We start from the raw sequence: 7,117 nt of genomic DNA on the forward strand, positions 1-7,117 counted from the left end.
TTTTCTCAGTGCCTTTGAATAGTAACCAGAAGTTTCTCTTCCACTATTCAGGTGTCACTTCCCCATTAATGCGGCCAGGGTGGTAGGTGCAGGGTCTTTAATGTGGAGGTGACAGCCTTTATCTTTGGTATCTCTCTAACATCGGTGCTTCTGGGACATTCAAGGGCTTCCCCCCTTTAACCATCGGTCTTGACCGTGTCATTCCCTAACCTTTATCATGAAGTCCCGGGTTCTCTGGTGTCCGTCCGAAGATAAAATCACCCTCGGCTGGATCCTCGGAGTATAAGCCAACCCGTAGTACTGACAAGTCCTAAACCTAAGAGCAGGTCGGCCTTCCTTAGCATGGCCCAACGGCCTATATTCCCATCAGGGTCTTTTTACTCCCCACATATATATATATATATATATATATATATATATATATATATATATATATAAACTCATACTTGGAAAAATAAATCAATCATTGATATCCCAAGCAAGATTTTTTGAATTAACATGAAAATAAAGAATATCTTCATATATACAAGTTAACTTCATATGATGTTTGATGGCACAATAATTACAACCTTTTTCTGCCTCCATTCAAAAGAATTTATCAACCAAAAAGAATATATATATATATATATATATATATATATAAAGAACCGTAAATAACAGTGTACATTTCAGCAAATGGTAGTAGCATGAACAACAAATGGGGTACTTATGTCATTTCCCACTTGCACATCTCTTCTCACTTGTTTTCTCTCAGATTTGGGAGGAATTGTTTTTTGTGGGCTCTGGGAAATACCCATGCCCTACCAAAATCAACTCCCATTTTCTCTCTACCAAACAACCAAAAATTATCTTTTCTCTTCCAGATTTTCCATTCTCCCAAAAATCACTCAATCCAAATGCACTTTTAAATGATATTACATAGTTCATGGCTTGGAGCCAACTTGGAAATGGATATACAAAAGAAGATTTTGAATCTTTCTATGCATTTACACCATAACTATCATTCTATCAATTGTAGAACTTTCCAATGGAGAGTTACAATCCATCCATACAATGGGCTTCTGTCCTCAAAACCATGATCCATGTCTTGTGTTGCAGGTGTCAGTTACAACTTGGGTCAGCAGCAAACTGCATAGTTAAACAATGTGCAAGGATGAGACTAACAGAGACGTCATGGTTCGATCTTTTTTATGAAGATATAGAGAGACATTATCATCTTCTTCAAAGTACATTTCATTAATTGTACTTTTCAGCATAGTTTGTAAAATGCTGCAAAGTAGTTTATTATTATGCGAAAGGTAGCTGAAGGTTTTGGGATTAATCACTCACGAAAATTCTTGTTTAGGACATAAAATAGTAGTGGCTTTGAGCCATAGTAATCTGGTTCTAAACTTAAAGAGTCAAAGATTAATTGCAACCTATGCTGTAAAATTTAGTAATTGTAAATAATGCAAATAAGACACAGACAAACTGTACTAAATCAAATGTAGAACACTTTAATTTGTTTCTCAACATAACAGTGATTATGTTTAGTTTTATGAATAAAGAAAAACACACTGACATATTTGTTTTCTACAGATTTATAAATGTTATCTGCATTTATGTCAGTGAAAGTAGTTAAAGAAACTAATATTCAGGAGATCTAATTTGCAGAATGGGAAATCCATAATCTTTTACAAAGTTAAAGAAACTAATATTCAAGAGATCTAATTTGCATATTGGGAAATCCATAATCTTTTGCAAAACAAAACTGAGAGTCAATTGTTAATGCTTAAAAGGAAAGCTACCATAATTTTTATTGACAGAAAGATAAAGAGATGATTCCATAATTTGGCTATTGGGTTTGGTTCCTAGGAAAGCAGAGATGCAGAAGGACACTGTCACAGGTAGTGTGGGTTCCGCTGTTTTGATCAATATGCTGGTTAGAACTGGTAAACATGCAGAGATTTGGTCTCCAAGTTACAAGTGTTGGCATGATTGAATAATTCGGCTTGTTTCTTGTTGTAACTTACAACAAGAAACAAGCCGAATTATTCAATCATGCCAAGAACCAGAACCAAACCCAATATCTGATCAATAGCCTTAATCCCTCCCAAAATCAGCACGTTTCCCACCTTTGGTAGAGGAGATGATGATTGAAGATCTGAATGGTGTTTAATCAGAGTAGAGGGGCCAAGACTGTGACAGCTGAATTCAATCACAATTTGATGGCAGAAATGCAAAATCTAGAGCTGGGTGGGGATGGACTCAAAATTGGCAATCATGAAAGATTTCAAAACAAAATGATACCAATGCATGACCATGCGAATTCTCTTGGCAATGATGCTGGTTTTGTTCCCTTAGGAGGCTATGAACTAGGAGCATATGGATACATTTCAGAAGGTTTGCCAATTTATGAGCATGATCGTTCATTATCCAATATGATGACCAACAGGCGGGTGTCCCACTACACCTATCCAACTACAGAAATGATGAGCATTTACATGTGAGAAAGAACACTGGCACTAGTGTCTGAGAAAGACTGGTCATATTTTTCTCTCCATAGACAACGGCAACAACTACAAATGCAAGAAATTGCAGACCATAAACTCAATACCCAAACAGAAGAATTAAGCCTGGAAATTTTTAGATATACATAGAAAATAAATATTTAACTATACCTCAACTTGATATACATAGAGTAACAACATAGTAATAGAGACAGGAAGGAAAGAAAGCGATTTTTGTGTGTGGTAAAAGTAAAACATATTGTAAAATGAGGAAGACGCTGGAGAAATTGTTGTTTCAGAGTTGTCGACAGGAAATAAACTGACAGAGAGAGAGAGACAGACAGACAGACCAAGCACGAGAGAAGAGTAAAGAAGTGAGAGATGAGGGTTCATTAGTGGAGGTTTCCATGACCTAAAAAAAAAAAGATACATATTAGCAAACCAGAGTAACAAGTATAATTCATAGATTTAATAGTAACAATAATAAATAATAACCACACAGACCAAAAAGGAAAAACAGTATCCTACTTATGCAAAAAATAAAGTATTGTAGGAATAATAAATAACATTTTTTGCTGGAATAATAAATAATAATTTAGAATTTATAAAATTCAAATGATTACTAATAAGATTCTTCATTTTGTTTTCCCTTTTTATCAACACCATTCAATGTTTTCGCGCATAAGCGCAAATTATAATATAGTATATATTTAAAGCTAAAAACATGGATTTGATGGGTGTAGACTTGAATAAAGTATATATATATTCCTTTTAAAAGAATTTATCAACCAAAAAGAATTAAAAAAAAAAAAAATCGGAAGTAACAATGTATGTGTTTCAGCAAATGGTAGTAGCAGCTAGCATGAATAACAAATGGGGTACTTATGTCATTTCACACTTACACATCTATTCCCCCTTGTTTTCTCTCAGACTTGGAACTCCCAACTTATTTGATTTACCGGAACTTCCTACAGCATGGTGGTTCTTAGATTGGGAAGAAATATACTACTGTAGAGAAAGCAGAAAATAGGAAGCAAAAGTTTCCAGGCATCTCCATTTTGAAGAACCACTGTTGAAAATGTCATAAAATGAATTCTTAAAGATTGAGGCCCCTAATTCAAGCCATTTTCTATCATCTTTCTCCAAAGCAATTATGCATTTTCATCTATTTCTTTTTGGCCTTTACTTCTTTTTCTCAGTCTCACTAAACTTTCGTTTTCTTTTTATGTTACATTTGATTCATTCCTTTTGTTGGCAGACATGTTCTCAAAATGCAACTGTCAAGGGTGCATGCAGAAAGTAATAAAACTCCTCCGAAAAGTTGAAGGTGTCAACATTAATGGCTACTCAATCTTGTGAGTGGAGGCCTCCACTAGCACGTCAATGGCTACTCTTAATATTATTTTCTTTTATTACAATTATTTCAGTGATGATGTGATATTCTATTTTCAACATTGTCATTTGGAGGGTCAAGAATTTTGGATTTGGACTCTAGTCGTATTTGCAAGTGAGCATTGAGCAGGTGACGACTAAACTTGGTTGCGCATTCCTCTTAATTCTGTAGGACAGTTTCATATTCCAGATTTGTTACTTGAAAAATTAGTCATCATTATCATATTCTAGCCAATAATGCAGTAAATGCAATTAGCATTGAATGCCTTATCGATTTTTACATAAAATTTTTTGGATTTTGTGTTTTTTTTTTTTGGGAAGAAAAAGTCATTTTACTTTGGTATTGGATTCAGTTGTTTATAAAGTAAGCATTAGAAGAGATGTAGACGGGCAAAAGGCCATTGTCACAGGTAGTGTGGGTTCTGCTGTTTTGAGAAATGATGAACATCTACATGTGAGAAAGAACACCACAAACAACTTTCCATCAATAAGAGCTAGCGAAAGATAGTTCCGGAGGTCAACTTGGCAGATAAGGAAATCTTAGGGAGTTAAAAGAAAGGATTGAAACTCCAGAAGGTGTTTTGGCTACTGACCCAAACCCCAGGGGGTGTTTTTACATTTAAGCCAATAATAAAAGAGCATACATAAAAAAGAGTAAGCAATGTTGTTTAGGCATTGAAGAAACTCAGGTGCATGGATTATATGAATAATTATAATATTGGAGGATAATCTTACGAACTAAGTAAAACTATAATTACTAATTAAAAAAAATAAAGTACCTATGATTACAGATTTGAACATTTGAAAAGCACAAGTTGCAGGGATATATAATACATTTAACTCACATTAGTGCCGAAAGAAAACAATTACAACTTAACGCTTTTGCGCTTTCCTCCTTCTAGACTCTGCTTTCTGCCACTTCGTTCTTGAAACTAATTTGCTCTTCGGCTTCAGCTTTAACTCAGGTGAGAACTTGTAATTTTGATCTATCATACGTGCTTGTATATCCTTAAAGAACTGCATATTTAATTTCTTAGGCCCTCCCTGTTTAAGCTCCGTGTACTCTGGTCCAGAAACAACCCTTTCAAATGCTCCTATTAGAATATCTATATCACTCATGACCTCCCACACATTGGAGTAACGCCCATCTGGACCTTTCTTCAATTTTTTCAAGGCATTTTCAACTGCAATTTTCCTAGCTTGCTTTCCTGGGGACAATTCTTCTGGTTCATTTTCAGCTTTCAATAATTCAGAGATTGTTCGATATTTAGGCATTTCTTCAAACTCAAACAATTTGTCTATGTACTTATCACTACTTTCATTTGGGTAGGCTTATGTAGGAATATCGTCGTTGTAGACGACTAAATTCTTAGTTCGAAATAAATCAAACAAGTAAAAATAGTTTCACAAATGCGAATTTGTATTTATGAATATGTGGTACAATTCTCTGTAATTACAAAAGAGTGATCCTCTGATTCGACCTCCTTGAAAGATTTATTGATTGGAATTGTGGTAATGTGATTTTGATTTGAACACAAGATATCCTTCAATTTGGCTGAGGAATGGATCGAAGATCTTTGAAACGGAATTACAATGAATCTCTAGCTATGAGCTTGTTAGAAATTCTTTGTTCTTCGTGTTCTTCGTGTGTTCTTCGTGTTTGAAGGTTTGTGGTAGAAATTCTTCGGTGCTTTAGAGGCTTGATTCCGTAGAGCTTCGTTGATTTATGGTTTGTTGAGGTTTCTGGAGGCTTTTGAGCTTGATTCTAGTGACCTTTAAGATCTGGACAAGTAGTTTGGATGATTTTACTTCGAATGTTGTCTGTATTCGAGGTTGAAGTTCTTGAAATTCTTGGAGGCTTTGGGGTTTGATTCCGGCAGAGCTTCTGGATTTCTGAACTCAAAATATCTTCTTCCTTTTCTCTATGTCCTCCTAAATGTCTTAGGAAGGCTTCTATTTATAGGAGTTTAGGGGTGGGTGAGCGACACGTGGCGGAGTCTGATTGGTGACACTTGCCACAGCCTGATTGGTCCGCTTATGTCATCGCTTACACGTGCTGGATTGCTTGTGTCATCGCTTACGCATGCAGGGCTGCTTGTGTCATCGCTTACGCATGCTGATGCAGTTTCATGCCTTTATTTCAATGACACTTGGCAAATTTCTATTGGAATCTGAATAGTGATGGCAAAACCTAGCAGCAGTACGTGGCGCTTTATAATTGGTTGTATTTTGTGGACTTGGTAGTACGATGTGTCAGCTTGTGATAGGTCGGGAATTTTCCCTCTCTACAGTCGTCGTCGTCACCCTCACTACCAGTCCACAACGTCTTGTCCTTATCACTTCCAGACCATATACTTCTTAATTCATCACTGTCATCGGCATTAATTAGGTCAGAATGTTCCTTTGCCTGCTGTCTCACTCTCCGAATTTCTTCTTCAAGACGACTTTTAGGATCTTTTTCATCATCTCTTTCATCTTCACTCCCTGTCCACAGAGAAGTATCTTCATCCATCTCTTTCTTCCATGTTTTTCTGAAATCTTCATCACCCAGCTTACCATTGCCAAAACGATCATAATGTTTGCGCCCACCTCAAGCATAAGCTCGTGATGCTGCAAAATATTTAATATATTGTGGATGAATTTAGCATACCAGAGGAAGAACAACAGCGGACGATGTGAAAACTAAATCCTTGTTGCAACTGTGAGTTAGAACAAGAAAACTACAAGAACCCCTTCATATACGTTGTAGGTCAAAAAAATATATGGGATCCATCTTATCACGTATCGGTTATTAGTAGAGAAGAATCATAAATTTGGTGTAGTTGTTGAAGACAATGACCTAAAGTCCGATGTTAACTAGTGGGGCATTAAGTTCCTAAATTCTTAAGAAATCAAAATTAAATGGCATATTAGCTTCTAATGACATATCTTAACTATTGGTACTTATTTAAAAAGCAAAACAAAACTCTACACTTAAGAGTCTACTTATATTCAATAATGCTAACAAACCAAAACCAGAGAGCTGTAGTGACAGCCAGTCAAACCCCATTACTCCAAGACATATATCTATTTGAAGACCTCCTCAGCAATTTCATCAGCCATTATAGTTTTGTTTGCTCTGTAGAACCTCACAAAACCCCCCAAATGGAAGTCTTGAAATGGGTACCTTTCAAATAATCAAACTAATGTTCTTCTATAAGGACTTAGCACAAATATATAAACTACATTTCATAACA

The 7,117-nt window shown here is 35.7% G+C and overlaps 1 pseudogene; it reads right to left on the reverse strand.

Annotated features, from left to right (window-relative positions):
- Positions 1 to 4,508: 4,508 nt before the first annotated feature.
- On the reverse strand, positions 4,509 to 6,420 carry LOC142633647 (uncharacterized; annotated as a pseudogene).
- Positions 6,421 to 7,117: the final 697 nt, after the last annotated feature.

The sequence above is a fragment of the Castanea sativa genome, chromosome 5, assembly GCF_040712315.1.
Source record: "Castanea sativa cultivar Marrone di Chiusa Pesio chromosome 5, ASM4071231v1".
Classification (NCBI taxonomy): domain Eukaryota; kingdom Viridiplantae; phylum Streptophyta; class Magnoliopsida; order Fagales; family Fagaceae; genus Castanea; species Castanea sativa.